This window comes from Anas acuta, chromosome 11 (genome assembly GCF_963932015.1).
Source record: "Anas acuta chromosome 11, bAnaAcu1.1, whole genome shotgun sequence".
NCBI lineage: Eukaryota > Metazoa > Chordata > Aves > Anseriformes > Anatidae > Anas > Anas acuta.
The window spans coordinates 2,127,321-2,142,919 of NC_088989.1; the positions used below are offsets into that span (position 1 = coordinate 2,127,321).

Below are 15,599 nucleotides of genomic sequence, written 5' to 3' on the forward strand. Positions count from 1 at the left end.
TGCGTGTCCTGTAAGTCCTGGCCGAGGGCAGGTAGCAGCACCAACAGCCGGCCGTGCCAGGACAGTATTTCCTGGCGGGGTGTGCTTGCCTCTGTCCTGCACACCAGTAAAACCAGCTGGGATGGTCTGTGCTGGAGTAAAGCCTCTTCTGGGATCGCGATGCGTGATGTGTCTTACCAGGCTACACCTTTCTGTGTTGTCTGGCTGGTAATTATATCTCCTCCTTGGAACTGTCGTGCCTGAAATAGTGCAGACGTGTAGTCAGCTGCTGTTGTTGAACTATGTTTGGAACCGAGCTGCAGCCACGGGCTGTGCATTTTTAGTCGTTCCTTATTTCTTCCTGAGAGTCTCGAGGCTTGTTTGAGAAGTCTGTGGTGTGGGATGGTATAATGCCAATAACGAAGTGCTGGGTTCAAAGTGAAAGGCAGCCATCCCAAAACATTTTTATTTTTAGATCCTCCTATTCTTAGTCTTGGATGCTGTTTCTCTCTGCCCTCCTTCAGTGTGATTGCTTGCCAAGCTGTGTGAGGCAACTTCAAACTGACATCCAACCACAGCTTGAAATGTGCCTTGAAATCTGTTTTAATTAGATACGAGCCATAATAATTTAATTACAGATCCACCCACTAAATTGTCTGTTTTGAATTTTAGCAGCCACATTGTGTACCGAAACAAAACTGTTTGGAGTAGTTACCTCCCTGATTTCTATCGGGGCCATTCAAGCTAGGAGTGCAGGAGCAGAATACTCTGGTTGTTTAACCTCTAGCTTGCTAATTACCCACTTAACACGTAAAATCTGCCAGATTTATCTAGTTGTAAATCAGCTCAGGCTTAACTACCTGCTCCTGGGGATGAAATTCCTGGTCCCTCTTACAGTGAGGAAGCAGCTGAGTGCAGGGTAGTTGGGGAGCGTGCAGTCAGCCGTTGGTGCCTGGAACTTGAGAAATGTCCCATTGCTTTATGGGCTGACCTTTCAGATAATTAGTTCTCATAAAGTGGAAATAAATAAGTATCACACATCTAAGTTAGCATTCCATCTCTCAGCGTGGATACATAGAGGCTGCTGTCCCAGGGGAATCGCTGCGGGGAGCAGCATCAGGATTGCTGCTCAGTGATGTGCTAACGCGTGAGTTAGTGCTGTTTAAGTTTGCAATTGATAAAAAGCCTGATAGAGGAATTAGTGCATCCCTGTCTAGGTTTAATATTTAGAGTAGGCTAAGTCCCTTGGTGACCCAGGCTCGTTGTAACACAGCAGGATGGAGATCAAGGAGCGAAGGCCAGAACTGAAGAGGAGAGACTGAATCTGAGCAGCCGGCAGCTGCGGAGGTGAGAGCGGACATCTCGGGTCAGGGCAATTCCTCATGCAGCTCTGTTGCAAAATGCCACTTGTAATCCTCTGACTGATTGATTCCATCAGTCAATCTATGTCCATCACGGACGTAAACAGTGCTTAGACAGAGGGTGACAGCAGAACTGTCCTGGGGGAAAAGCACTTGCAAATATGCCCAAGCTACTGTGTGAACACACCTGAAATATGAACCACTGGTCAAGTAGGAAATACTAATTTCATTTATTCTGAATTATCTAAAGTAACTCGTTAAGTACATTTTTGAAGGGCTTAGTATATTTTCTCGTTAGCGTTATGGTGTAACATTTACTTTGCTAACAGGCAGATCAAAGGTAATCTTTAGATTTGGAATGCTCTGTATCTTCATATGCACAGACACGTAATTTCTAATTTGATAACTTCTATGTTTTTATGTCTAAATTCTTCAGACTTCTGAAGGATGTTTTTTTCAAAATTTTCAGACAGTTATTCTGGTGAGGTCCCCTTCACAGAATTTCTTAGTGATGAGCAGTTAGATGAGAAACTGTAAAATCTAAATTGATTCTGCTTTTATTGACAAGGTATGAATTCACATTTAAATCACTGAAATGGCATCATCACAAAATGTGAGGGATGGGACCATACGTTTATGTGGGCAGGTATTAGAAAGCAGCTGAGGTGCTGTAGCACGATGATAGCTTGGCTGTGTTGGGAAAAGTTCAAAGCAAAACCTTGCTGAAATGAAACTTCCCTGCAGGGGAGGGGCTGCGTGACTGGGGGGAGCCCATCATGGGGAGCTGGGGAGGCTCCGTGGCTGCAGCTCAGCTGGGTGCTGTGTATGGCAGCTGATCCAGCTCTAGCTCATTACGTTCCTCCTTGAGATTTCTCATGGGCTTGGGAAGAAAAGGTTGTGTTCTTCTGTCTTTGGCTCTGCCAGCGGCAGCTCTGAAGGAAGGTGTTTCCTGTTGTGTCAAATGGTAGGTATCAAGAAGTATTTTGGCATTTTTCGCATGGCAGAAGAAATGGTTGTGATGGAGGGCCTGATGTTCGAAGAATTAATTTTGCTGTTACCTGTTGTGGGACTGGGCTCTACTACTTACATCGGCTGCCTCTGAAGCAGGAAGCTGAAGGGATAATACTCGTCAGGTGCTTCTCTGTTTCCTTGGCTACAAGATAGTTTAAACACCATCTATTTTATTGGCATTAATGAAAATCTTCTGGGATACACATCTTTGCATGATACGCAATGATTTCATTTCAGTCCTAGGCTGTGTTACAGCGTGAGCTGTAGGAATGTTGTATTTTGGGTATGGATCCAATCACCTCCCCAGCAGAGAGAAAACGGTTTGGGAAGGCAGAAATATTAATGCTGTGGTATAAGTCTCTATGCTAAATACCCTCAAATGACATGTTTTATTGATTGAATCTTTCCTTCCATGACACTAATATGATACTAAGAATTTTTTCCCCCAAAAAAGTATGTGCTTCTTAGCAAACACCTATAATTATGTCAGAATTTTATAAAAGGTTTTCTATTTGCATAGAATAGCATGAATTTTGCATTATTCTCTCAAATGAAGCACAGAGAAGGAACAAATAATTTATTCATGCAAAACCAACCTGCATGAATCATTTATTTACCACTTCTGGTAATTTCACAAGCTCACTTTTTATGCATCAAGCTGCAAATTAATCAAAAATTTCTAGGGGTTGATTTTGTCTAGAGAAAAATAATCATCACGTAAATAGCTTCCCTTATACAGAAAATCATGATGTTAACTTTGGGGAAAAAAAGTCCATATGGGGGATTATGTTTTTTAATTAAGTAACTATATGAAAAAGCAGCTATAAGAGGAACAGTTTTTGCTGGCGTTAACCTTCAGAAAATAAATAGTCTTAATGAAGGGTGGAACACAAAATTCTTCTCTCAAGTGTCAGCCTGATCTCTTTTCTGAAGCAGTCTCCAGCTGAAAGTCTACATTGGAAATATATTCCACACTGAGGGGAAGTTAATCATTAGGACAGCACTGTGAGATTGGGGACATTTGGTCTTACATCCGCCAGTTGGTTTTTAAAGTATTGCTTTGTATTGAAGAATTTAAGTAAGCAATGAATTAAGCTGGCCTTAAAATTCAGTGTATTTGGGTTCAGTTCTTAGCTTCCTCAGCCTTCCTGCATGAGTAGGGCAATTCACGTGGCCTGGGTGTCGGATCCCCCTTTGGGAAGGTGAGCTTGGTACTTCACTCGGCATCCTCTCTTCTCCTTAAAGCTTACAAAGAGCAGCTCTTCTAGCAAGGAGGAACCCATCTCAGAGAGATCCATGTGCCAATAACAAAGAAATTCAAAACCTGACTGGACACGGTACTGAGCAGCCTGCTGTTGTAGCTCACCCTGCTTTGAGCAGCAGGGTTGGGTAAGGGGTCTCCAGAGGTGATCCCCCCCCCTTCGTTCTCAGGGATTTAATGATGCTCTGAAATAATAAAGGAAGTGGAAGTGTCCAGTGAAATGACAGAAGGATGCTAGGGTATATTGTAATTGAGAATTACTTGAGGCTATCATTTTATCCTGTGTTAAAAGCTTTGCAATTGCAGGAACATTATCCTAACAAAGCCGAAAAGTAATTATTGTGCTGCCATTTCTTGCCAGTGTAGTCAAGGGCCTGTCAGGATCTCCGTTATTATAAAACCGGCTGCAAAGGCTAATCTAACCTTACATGAAGGATACCTGCTCGGAATTTAAATCTGGTAGAGAGGTACAAATATTTTGCTTTGTTTTGTGTTTTGATTATTTTTTTTAAGTCTCAATAAATGGATAAGCTGTTGAGTTGTTCATTGGTATTTCTCTGTAGACTTGGTTTAGGCCACTGAAGCAAAATGCAATGCGGAATGATAGAAATGAAAGTAGTTACTGTTTGATGGATGCTTCGTAGCTCTGTTGGAAATAAATTATCTTAAAATGCATGTATTTATATCACAAGAGTCACTGCCATAATTGCAATTATCATACTCCATTGTCAGCAGTCTAGCAGACAAGATGCATACTAAATACATAGCAATGAAATATATTCTTGCTTACAAAGAAGGACGTTCCTGCTACTGTAAAAACAGTGAGGAGCAGAGGGTTTTTTCTCCAGTCTGTCGGTTTATTTGTCTTAATATTTAGGAATTCTTTAAAAAAAATATATATATATTCAAATTCTATTTTGAAGAAGGTGCATTTTTCTTATCAGAAGCTGAAGTTTCTTTAACATCCCCCCACAGGTGAATGGCAAAATTGTTTCCTTGCTCTGGCGTCCCAACTATTAGACTCGTATACCTGCGTTCTGCAAACAGTGTGGTGTTCTCTGTGGTTGTTAATTTGATTGGTAACAAAAGCACTTCAAAGTTTATTGGATCTTCACAAGGCTAGTTTCAAGGGTAATTAAACAACTCATTATATCTGGCAATGTTAATTGCGTTTTTAATTTTATTTGTATTCTGACATTTGCTCTAGCTTAAAATAGTCTTTATAAACGGGACCGAACGGGGAAACTAGAGACAGCTACGTACGAGTTGGTGAATTATAGGTCAGGGAAGAGTGGGGATATTGCCCATCTCAGAAACAGAGCTCCCTGGGTGATTGACCTGTCGTGGTTGGTCTTCCTGTTAAGTTCAAAGTCTTGATGGTTTAGGGGAAAAAAAAAAAAAAGGCAAGTTAAAATGTAATTAAACCACATTATGGTTTCTTAGATTTGTATTTGGTTAACCTCTTGTTTGGGTAGAGGAACTCAAAAATGCTAAATACACTGTATTTAAATCAACTGATGGGCCTTGAACTGACAACAGGCTCTTCCTCTGGAAAGATATGGGCTGTGTCATTGGAGGCTTTATATGTCTAGGTTTTACAAGCATGAATAGAGCCTTGCAGATCTTAAAGATGAGACAAAGATTTCTCTTCCCAGTTGGATGCTTTCAGAGAAGAACAGAAAAGCTGAGTTACCAGTGCTTGGTAGACTTGGATTTAAAAGAAAGAATTTTAGAAACATATTTAAAAGCCTCAAGGACAACATGAAACAGAAGAAAATTCAAGCTTGAAAACAATTTATTTGCTTTCTGAATAATTAAGAAGTCAGTGTGAAATGCATGATAATGCATGTCAGTCCTCAGCTAACTAGCTATGCTAATTTATTCAGTGTATTATAGTTGGCAATTAGTGTTCTTCTGCTAACAATATGCCAATTAAGCATTCTTGCATTTTATTAGTCATTTCTCTCAATCAGTTTTTCTTGAAGATAAACATTACGGTGCAGTTTTTGCAGGTAACCCACGTGAGATTTGTGTATGAACAGTAGCAGTCGGATCTCCGGGATGGCTGGTGGAAAGCTTCTGAAAGATGAAGGCTCTCAATTTCCAGGGTAAATTACATACAGCCCACTACAGCCCCCAGCACGTTCATTTGTGGTTGAATTATATGCATGTGCAAAGGCTGGTGCTTATCATTGTCATGAGTGCTGGTACAGTTGCTGGGTGCCCTCCTTGGATTCGTGGTTTTGTGTGTGTTTGTGCCGAGGAGTCTCGGGCAGTATGTTGCTGCTGGAGAAGTCAGCCTGTCTTTGGAATTTGAAACCCATCCAGACACAGCGTGTTTTCATTTGACACAGGTACTTACTCTAACACGTGTTCTGTGGATCAGCGTTAAGCTCTGCTAATATCTGGGGGCAAATTAAAGCCTCTGTGATAGGTAGGAAATCTTTTTCTCCGAAGTCACCAACAGTGAATTCAAAAATGAGAGCTCGAGCGGATTTCTTAATAAGGCAGCCTGTTGAAGTAACAGGCGGGTGGGTTTCTGATAGCTGTTCTGCCTTGACTTGAGAAATGATTCATCAATTGCAGGAAATATTCCTGAAGATCTTCCTGTTAGATTAAGAACATGGCTTGAAGTTGGATTGGCATATGTGCTCTCAACCTCTCTAAAGCAAACAGCACAATTTCTGACTCCTGGTGACATCAGCGACCTTTGTGCGTTGCAGCAGCAGTGCAAGAAGCACGTGTGGGTTCGCTTTGGGAGAGTTCAACCTTTGCATATATCAGGCACTCCGTTTAATAGCTTTATCTCAGCAGCATCTTGAAAGGATAATGAAAAATGACTTTTCTCTTGTTGCTGCTTGATAGCTTTGAAGCTTGCATTTTGGAGCTGTGTTGAATGTAATGGGCTTTTCACTGCATAAACTTTAAAATGTGCAGTTCTTTCTATGGGAAGCAGAGCTCTCCTTTGCATTAGTGCTGAGGCCTCCTAGCATTCAACGTCCCCCTTTTCCTGAGCCTGAAAGGTGGCTTCATGGAAGCATGGGAATAATCGTAATTGACACAAATCATTTGAGGTACTGTCAACTGAATATTACTCCTAATCTGCTTGTCCTATTTCTTTTTAAGGATTAATGCAAATCGCATGTAATTGCAGATTTTGTAGGTGGAAGTGAGTCCTTTTGATACATTAAACAGAGTCAGATTGACTCTTTCACATAATTCTTAGGTCCCGAGGTATGCAACTGTAAAACAGACTTAAGGAACGTGTTCAAAATAAGTTTCAAAGTTCTTGCTCAAATAATTTCTAAAACGCAGGGGATGCCAATGGTAACTCTGAGCGTGGTTCTCAATGGTAAGTCTCACTAACCTTCTGAAATAACCTAACGTTTAATGTGATTGTATTAAAGAAAGCCATAACAGTGATCAGAGATTAAGGAAACTGAAATACATAAAATTAGCTGTGTCCATAACAGTCAATTAAAACATCTTTAACAGTCAATTAAAACATCAATTAAAACTAGAAGAAAGAAAAATGCCACACTGAAAGATTTATTATCCCTGCAAATCTGGTGTTAGAAACATAAGCAATTTTTCTGCTCTCAGACATGTCAGAAATGATGGTTAAAGTGATTGAACCACAGATAAAAAATTTGAGATTCCTAATTAACTGTAACTTCTTACCAAAAGAATCTGAACAACTGAGCTTGTTGGGCAGCAGTGTCACAAGTAGAACCAGGCAGCTGCGTTTCAGAGGAGCCTGTGCTAGAAATATGACATCATAGATCTTTCAGTAATTCACAATTTCTCCATTGCTACTTACTCTATCCAATCTGTGTACAGAATAAACTGCACTCTAATAGGTGCTGGTTCCGTCCCATTTCCACCATCTCTAACAATCATCTGTTTAGCTCTATCTTCGAAGTGGATGTGGACTTCAGAAACACACAAAAACCAACAAAAATCATTAATATTAACCAGCAATTTAAAATCTTTGCATGTATGCAGAGGAACATCGTAAAGACGTTTAAAGAACAAAATACATCATCAAAAAGAGAATAGTGCACTTTGTATCAACAAGCTCATTCTGTTAAGTAATGAGATCTGCTGGCTTTGTGCCAAGGCATACAATATCATTTATTGCAGGAATTCAACCAGAAACCGGAGAGCTAATTGTGTATCTTGGGCCTTGTGATTCCCAGTTATGCTACGGCTTTTTAACACGTTCCTCTTCTAATAGGAAACACGCTGCCTGGTAAAAGGAGCCTTTCCCCATGTCTTCCTTAAAGCAGCTGGGGAAGGAGGAAGCCCATCACACATGTTTCTTAAGAACTGCTCTGTGCTCCTTTCATGGGGATCTAGACTACACGTAAATAAATATGTATGCATGTGTGGGAACAGCATGCAAAGCTGTAGTCTCAAAGACAATCCATGGGGAAATGGAGGAACCATGTGAAACTGAAGGACCGATTGGTTTTTAATTGCTCTGCAGCAAGAGAAATTAAATTCAGTGTGTAAGAATAGCAGTGGTCACAGTGTGCTGCCTTCTTGCTATTGCACAGCAAATTCTGCTTTATTTCAAGGTTGCAAACACGTACTTACAGAGCACATTACTTATCAGGTGCCTTAAATTTTATCCAGGTGCATGAACTGTGTGCTATGCCTGCATAAATTACTGAACCGGTCAGATCTTGGTCATCAAATATACTGCACCTGAGAGTTTAAAAAACTAATGCACAGCTGCTTCGGATGATCAACTGCAGAGAAAGTAATTGTTTTTCGGGAAGGCTTTTGAGGAAAGGAAAGGAACGTATGGTGCTTTGGTACAAATAGTTTGGTGAGCCATAATTTGTAGTGTGTTAAGCATGGAAGTAAAATTTAGGAAAGAAAATTCAAGTGCTCTATAAAACAAGTTAAGACTAATTTCTTACTCTGAATTGGAATAACGCGCTTAATACTATATAAATATTTCTAAGTAAATGAAAGATTTTATAGAGCATTAAAAATTGATGGCACATCAATTGCCTTAAAAAATGCATTTCCTTTCTTTCTACTCCTGCACGTTTTAGTCAGCTTGTCATCGACAGCGACTGCTTTATTACGGCCTCCTTATTTCTGAGCAGGCATTACAAATGCCCTTAAGTTTAAGTGAAGGCATTTGTGGTGGCTGCTGTGTGATGACTGTTTTACTCTGCAAACAGACCATAAATTATGGATGGAGAATTTATGAATTAATCTATAGTGGATATCTCATACTCATAAATATTGTACAATACCTTGCAGCCTCTTTATAACTTGGTGCTGAAGATCTTTAACCGCAAGGTTTTTCATGCTTTTCTCTTGTATCAGCAGTGTTGATTTTCTGCGGAGCCGTTTCAGGCCATCTTTCAGTGCTGCACTTGCAGCACGCAGAGCAAAATGGTCAAATATTGTGTCTGATGGAGTGAGGGATGTGCCTCGCTTCTCCCTTCTGTTTTGGGAGGGAGGTAAATCGTGAGTTTCATTCCTGTGGAGCTATTTTTTCTTTCACCTGTGTCCTCTGAATAATACACGTTTTCCCTAGGTAGCTAATTACGGGGTGAAATTAATACGGTAACAGATTGTAACCGCACCTGAAGATCGCAGAAACTAGCTATTAAAGCACTGTACATGGCAGCTGAGTGCAGTGCTTAAACGTTCTGTTCACTCGAAATAAAACTGAGATGCAGAGGTATCCACGAAGGAGCATTACAGGTAGTTTGGTAAGGGGGTGGGAGGAACACACACCTTCTGCGTGACAGGCTGCAAATGGCCGTGTGGTTTAGATTACTGCACTAAGGAGTCACCACTGACTTGTAACAGCAATATCTGCCCTTGTAAACCTCCTTCCTTTTTTCAAAAATGCAGAATCAAAACATATCATTACAGTTCTGTCAGCAGTGTAGCAAGGAGGTGCTGCAAAGGTGAGCCAGAGTATCTTATTTTTTAAAATGCGTTGGCATAACTCTTTGTGTAGGCTGTTACGAAGTATTGTCTAGAATTAAAAAATAAAAAAGAAGTCTCAAGCTGGTTGAAAATGGTTATGAAGCCTTCAGTACAAATAAAAGGGGCCTTTTAAGATCAGTACTTGTGCGTGCTCAGAAGTCCCCTGGAAATACCCCATGGACATCTAAGGTTGCTTTTATACGAGGGATTCTCAGTTTCAGTGAGGTTTTCATGTAGTGTACGTTGTGGGATGGACACGGCGTGCTGCTGTGCTGGCTGCTGTGTGTTCTGCACTCCTCCATGGGATGCAGCTCTGTGCCCAGCCGTGCTCTGCCCCACGCCACCGCCCTCAGCCATGCGTTCCCAGGGGCATGTATCGTATCGGCCATCCTCAGAAGGCTGCTGAATCTGTGATCTCCCATTAAAACGTCAGCCTCCTGTGTTGGCACCGTTCTCATGTATTTGGAGCAAGTCTTCCTGGTCTAACCTCCCGATCCCTGGGAGCAGTGGTTACACAGTGTGTGTAGTGCGTGTCTGCTGCTTGTGTGGCATGGGTGCATTGTTAAATTCATTGAACATACACTGATATTTTTGTCCATTAAATTCAAATGTCATCCTCCCTGCAAGAGTGAATTGCTGCTCTCACCAGTCAAGCCCAGTCAGGCAGCTGAAGCAGCCGGGGAAGCCAGCCTGGTGCCAGTGCCTGCTTTAGGTTTCCTCCAGTTTGATCTGCCGATGTTGCCACTGAGAGCGCCTGTGGGATGAGTGGCGTTTCCCCCGAAGCTTGGGTTGGCTCTGCTGGCCTGGGCAACTCCGAGCAGATACTGATGGGCTCTGTGAAGAGAATGCAAATCTGGCAATATTAGTGCAAGAGCATTTCTCTAGCCTCCCTGCCTTGAGGAAGCTGCTCTTCGGTTAATTGGGTTACAGTAGGCTGTAACCTTGACAGGAGAAATTGAGGAGAAATTGGTTATCTCCTGGATAAATTTCCATGCGACATGCAGCGTGGTACGTGCTGCAGGGACACCGCATGCTCCAGGTCTTTTGGGGTTTGTAAGCACTGCTGGGCTGCGAGTCAGAAACTGGGCTGGGGGCTGTTACCCAAATGCCAATTTTCTTTCTATTGGGTAAGGAAATAGATGGAAAATGCTTAAATACCCCCAGCTCAGGATATTCTGCGATTCTGCTTTCCCTGTGGGGTTTTTGTTTGTGTTGCAGGCCTGCAGGCTGCTCCGTGCCGGGGTGCAGGAGAGGCTCAGTGCTGCTTGCTGCAGCTGGGCGATGGGATGAGGGGCGCTTCGCTCGCACTTTGCACTGCGGCACTGACGGCTGGGATACAGGGGGAAGGCACACCGCCTTCCTTCACACCGATGAGAAGGCTGAAGCAGAAAAATTGAAAGAGGTTTCTGAAAATTTGTGCAAGAGCCAAGAATAGAACTTGTTTCCTGGTCCTGTGTTTCAAGCAAAAGGTGAAGCTTCACTCACAGTATTGCAATTCCCAAGCTCTACCCTTGAGTTCTCTTAGTTACACTTCCTATTATACGCCTTTAATAAGGCTGTTTTAGTCTGAGAAAATACTGAATAAATAAGTTCACAGAATGACATTCTAGTGAAAACTGAAGGAAGCCATCAGAATATTCCCCCTCCTCGTCGTTTGTGGTGTTCAGTCTCCTTATGAGTCATTTTGTTGTCACATCTTGGCAGTACCTCATTAGTCCCCGGCTATTCTTATCCTTTCCTATCTGACAGGCATCCATTTTTTTTTCCTCATTCTTTAATATTCCGGATCACAGATCATCACAGCATCACAATCTGTACGCGTTTGTGCCTACCCCACTGGTGGTGGCACCTGTGCCCTCAGACACCAGCAGTGAGTACCACAACAATCATCCATCAGTGTCCTGCATTGCCGCCGAGCCTGCTGTGGATCTGGGATCTCCTTTCTGCTCCAGCGGCTGGCCTGCTGAAAGCTGCAGTGAAAAAGTTTATGGTTTGTTACAGAAATATGCATTATCAGTGATACTTTATGATGATTTTGCTATCTGGTGAATTATTGTTAGGAAAAATAGTGGGTAAACCTCCATTTGCTTTCTTTGCAGTGAACAACAAAACTTTCTGGGTAGCTTCCATGACTTCCTGCTGGTGTCTCAAAGGAAAACCCAATCTGTTTCTATGCAAGGTGAATTATTTCTCCTATATGTGAGTATTGCATATTGAGTTACAGCAGAAGAAACGACACTTGTTGGGAATGTGGAAATACTCAAAATTAAGCTGGAAGGAACAAAAGATCTTCCCTGAGCTTTGCCAGACAGGCACTGAAGCGCCTCTTCAGGTGATCTGCAGGGACAGAAATGAGGACCACAGCTCCGTGGTTCTGCAAGAACATTTTATTTCCTTGCTACTTGTGTCGGAGTACCATCCTTTCACTTTTCTCCATCTCAGCACCAGACGAGGGATGAGTGATTTGGTGATATTCCGGCGAGGAGCGGTTAGAGCTCATCGGATGTGTTTCTCACACTCTGTCTCCTCCTGACAACCTGTGTTTTCCTATCTATTTCTTGTCGGCTGTGCAACCTCCAGCTCTGGGGGGCTGTTCTTACTCTTTGGATGCCGGTGTGTCATCACAGCCTGACAGCTCTTAGTTAGCAAGCATTTTACTTGGCCTGGGTAGCAAAAACGCTGCAAGCTCTGCAGGGCTGCTGCTGTGGAGAGCTCTGCAGGGGCCGGAGCCTGCAGGAGGCAGCACGGGTCAGCCCGGTGTCCTGCTAGCCACCAGCGTGCTTCTCCGTGCCACGTCCGTGCCTTTCCATCTGGAACCCAGCAGCCCGTGGTGGCCGTGGGTTGTTGGCAGTGCTGGTACCAGCCTCGTGGAGGGACAGGCGTGGAGGTGGGGTGCCAACGCTGACTGAGCCCCCTGGTAGGTGGTGTCATCTGAATTCAACACTTCACATCCCGTAATGTCTTGAATAGTGATTGTTCTCCGTACTTTTTTCAATTCCAACTGTAAAATTGGCCTTTAAGTAGTGCTTTTTGTGTGGTGAATTAACCATTAGTGCGTAATGGAGGAAAAACGCTTCTTCAAACGCGGGGATTTTTTTATGGCCATTAAATGAGAAAAGAAAGTGCAGAAGGCAATTTTTGTGCCTTGGGGATGGATCTTCTGTTCTGCTCAAGAAGATGGCTTTGGGAAGGACCTAAGCCTATTGTCAGGAGACCCTCTTATTCTGGCTGTGGAAATGAAACATGATGTGCCTTTGTGAGACTTACACTAGGACTCAAGTTTTTATATTAAAGTATTTTTTTCATATAAACATAACTGAGGCAGATTTGTCTATTTTGCTTTCAGCTTACTAAACAAATCCTTCGGTTGTTTGCAGAAAGCAGTAATTTTGCTTCCAGCGTGTCTGTTTGCTAAGAAATAATAAACACTTGTGGGGAGGTTTATCTTGCCATACAATCCTCCAGGTGCCAATTTTTTTTATATAATTGGAGTCTTCTCGTATCTCTAATTTCTAAAATCTTTCTATTTATGTATCTTGAAAAATAAATGCCTATCTAAAAGCCGTGCAGTGGACAGATCTAACCACCGGTGAAAAGTGGCAAGAAACGGCAAATCAGAGCTTGTTTTAACTAGACTGAGGGGAAGGAATTGGGTGTGTATAAGCCATATTTCCACTGAAAGTCATTAAATCATTTAGTGCACAGGGATGAATGTACCCATACGAGACCCTACAGAATGCCATTAGAAGGCAGTGCAGAGCAGTCGGTCTTAATGCTGGAGGCAGGTGGGAGCAGCAGGGAATGGCAGAGGAGTGAGGGTCTGCTTTCAGCACTGTGCCTAAAGGCTTTTGGGAGGAGGACGGCTGGATAAATGCATAACCCCAAGCTGGAACATGGCTGTCCGTTAATTCCCTCAATCAAGCTTTAAACTGCATTTCCAACCTCCAAGATAAAATCCATTTCATTTTTTTTAAACTTTAAATAAATACTATAAAAATTGAATGTCTCCTTGGAGACTCGTGGGGAATAAAAATCAGCAGTTCATTTTCAAATAATGTGTTAGTTTCGAGGCTCAAAATTCTTACTGATTCTAATTGAACTATAGATATCTTCCAGAGTACAAGGCAGAACAGAGCCATCAGCTCCTCATTGGTGTCAGAGAGAGGTTAAAGCGGTGGAGTAGAAACAGATTAGATGGAGAACAGGAACCTAGATTTCCATCTTGAGGTGAAGCATTTTCAGAAGTTCTTCCACTGTTAGAAAAAGTCAAGGAATTAAAAGGGTCCACGTATACTGCGTGCGAATTCATTCACTGGGATTAGTGCATGTCACTTTGGACATCAACCAGTGTTGTGTGTTTGAAAATCAGTCGGTTATTTTATTGGTCTGTGAGAAACACGGCCACTCAGCTCGGACACAGCGCTTGGCAAATCTTTTGGATGTACTTTGAGTGTGGGGAAAAAATTCTCAGTCCAGTATTGAAATAGTGCATTTTCTACTATACTTTTTCTTCCCCTAAAACTTAGAGTAATGGTCTAAACTCATGCTTTATATCAAATAGCATTTCTAGCCAAAAGGTGTGTTGGGCTGCACTCAAGGCACCAGGATAACATGTTATCAGAGCATGATGGTGCAGCACGCTGCTGTATAATGAGCATTTTAGCTCTGTTTTTTTTTTTTTCATCGTAATTTTGTTGGCATCTTCAGAGGATAATCATAGAGGAAAAACCTTTCAACAAGCTGCAGCCCAAAAAGGGAATAAATACCTTCCTCTTGCCACACGCTTGCTCTTTCAGTCTCACTGCTGCCCTGCAGCTGGAGAAGGCCCGAAGGTTAGAATTAAAAAGCAGGTGCATGTTGAGTGAGTGTGACTTGGGAAAATAGCAAATAGGATGTTCTCAGGGTTTTTCTTGACCCCAGACTGAAGCAAAGAAAGCAATAAAACACGATTAAATCATCTATTGATTTGTGTATCAGAGAGGAGTTTTGTCTTGAGCTACAAGCATGATTTTGGACTCATTTCTCTTGTAATTCAGCGGAGGCTAACAGAGAGAGATGGTCTTTTAAAGATGTGGCATTCTGTTTTTAATGCAAACATACTTTTAAGATGTTATTCCATTAAAGGGCCCTTTGACTCTCAGTAATAATAACGTGATGAATAATTTAAAGAGAGAATACTTCTCATTTTCGGGGCCTATGGAAGGGAGATTATTCATATTCCAGGCTTTCGTTAAAACGGAGTGAATTACTGCGTGGATGACAGATTCCAGACAGCCCTGAAGGCTGAAGGTCTGTCTGTATTTATGGAACAAATACCTCAGCTCAGAGGGGCTCGAGCTTCCCCCCGAGGTCCCATGGGTGCAGGGGGAGGAATCAGGCTGCGGGCAGCAGCAGGAGCCCCTCGCTGGGCTGCGGGTGCTGTCCGAGGGGACCCAGCCCATCGTTGAGTTTCACATGTGGCAAGGGAGATGAAGCTGCAGACTTTCAGGTAGGCCTAACACAAAGCAGTATGGGGCTTAAACCATTTCCCTGTCAAATGCAACAGCTCTCGGATCAGCCATCGCCAGTGCTTGCTTTTAATAGCAGCAGTGGTTGGTCAGCTGCCAACCAACTTGGGAAGAAAACGAACTGCCTGAGCTGCGAGGGCTATTTTTGGAGGTGAAACCTGCTACCGAAATAGATAGCAGCTCCAGCGATGAAATCAAGAGATTTCTGCTGGCCTTGCTGGGTTTTGTCTGGCTGTAGTATTTGGAGATGTTACAGCAAGGAATGCCGCTCGTCGATGGGTCCTGGCCAGGCTCCTGTACGAGCTGCGCGCCGACTGCCAGCCCCGCTGCTGCCTCCTCTCAGGGGACCTGCACAGTTCGGACAACTTCAGCCCAACCCAACTGCGGCATTAGAAGAGGAATTCCCAGATAGTGAAGCTTTGCAAAACAACCCCTGGCTCCTAAATCCATGGCCTGAATCTAACCGGCAACGCAACCACCCCAAGGCTGTGCTCAGTCCTCCTGGTGGTGATGTGCACG

At 42.8% G+C, this 15,599-nt stretch overlaps 1 long non-coding RNA gene across 2 annotated transcripts; it reads left to right on the plus strand.

Annotated features, from left to right (window-relative positions):
- The first annotated feature begins 692 nt into the window (after positions 1-692).
- Positions 693-13,091, plus strand: LOC137862339 (uncharacterized). Of its 2 annotated transcripts, XR_011100188.1 has the most exons (3): positions 706-1,326; positions 11,367-11,563; positions 11,673-13,091. It is a non-coding gene; the product is annotated as an uncharacterized lncRNA (long non-coding RNA). The 2 variants fall into 2 exon arrangements; XR_011100189.1 differs by lacking the exon at positions 11,367-11,563 and having other exon boundaries at positions 693-1,326.
- The last annotated feature ends 2,508 nt before the right edge of the window (positions 13,092-15,599 follow it).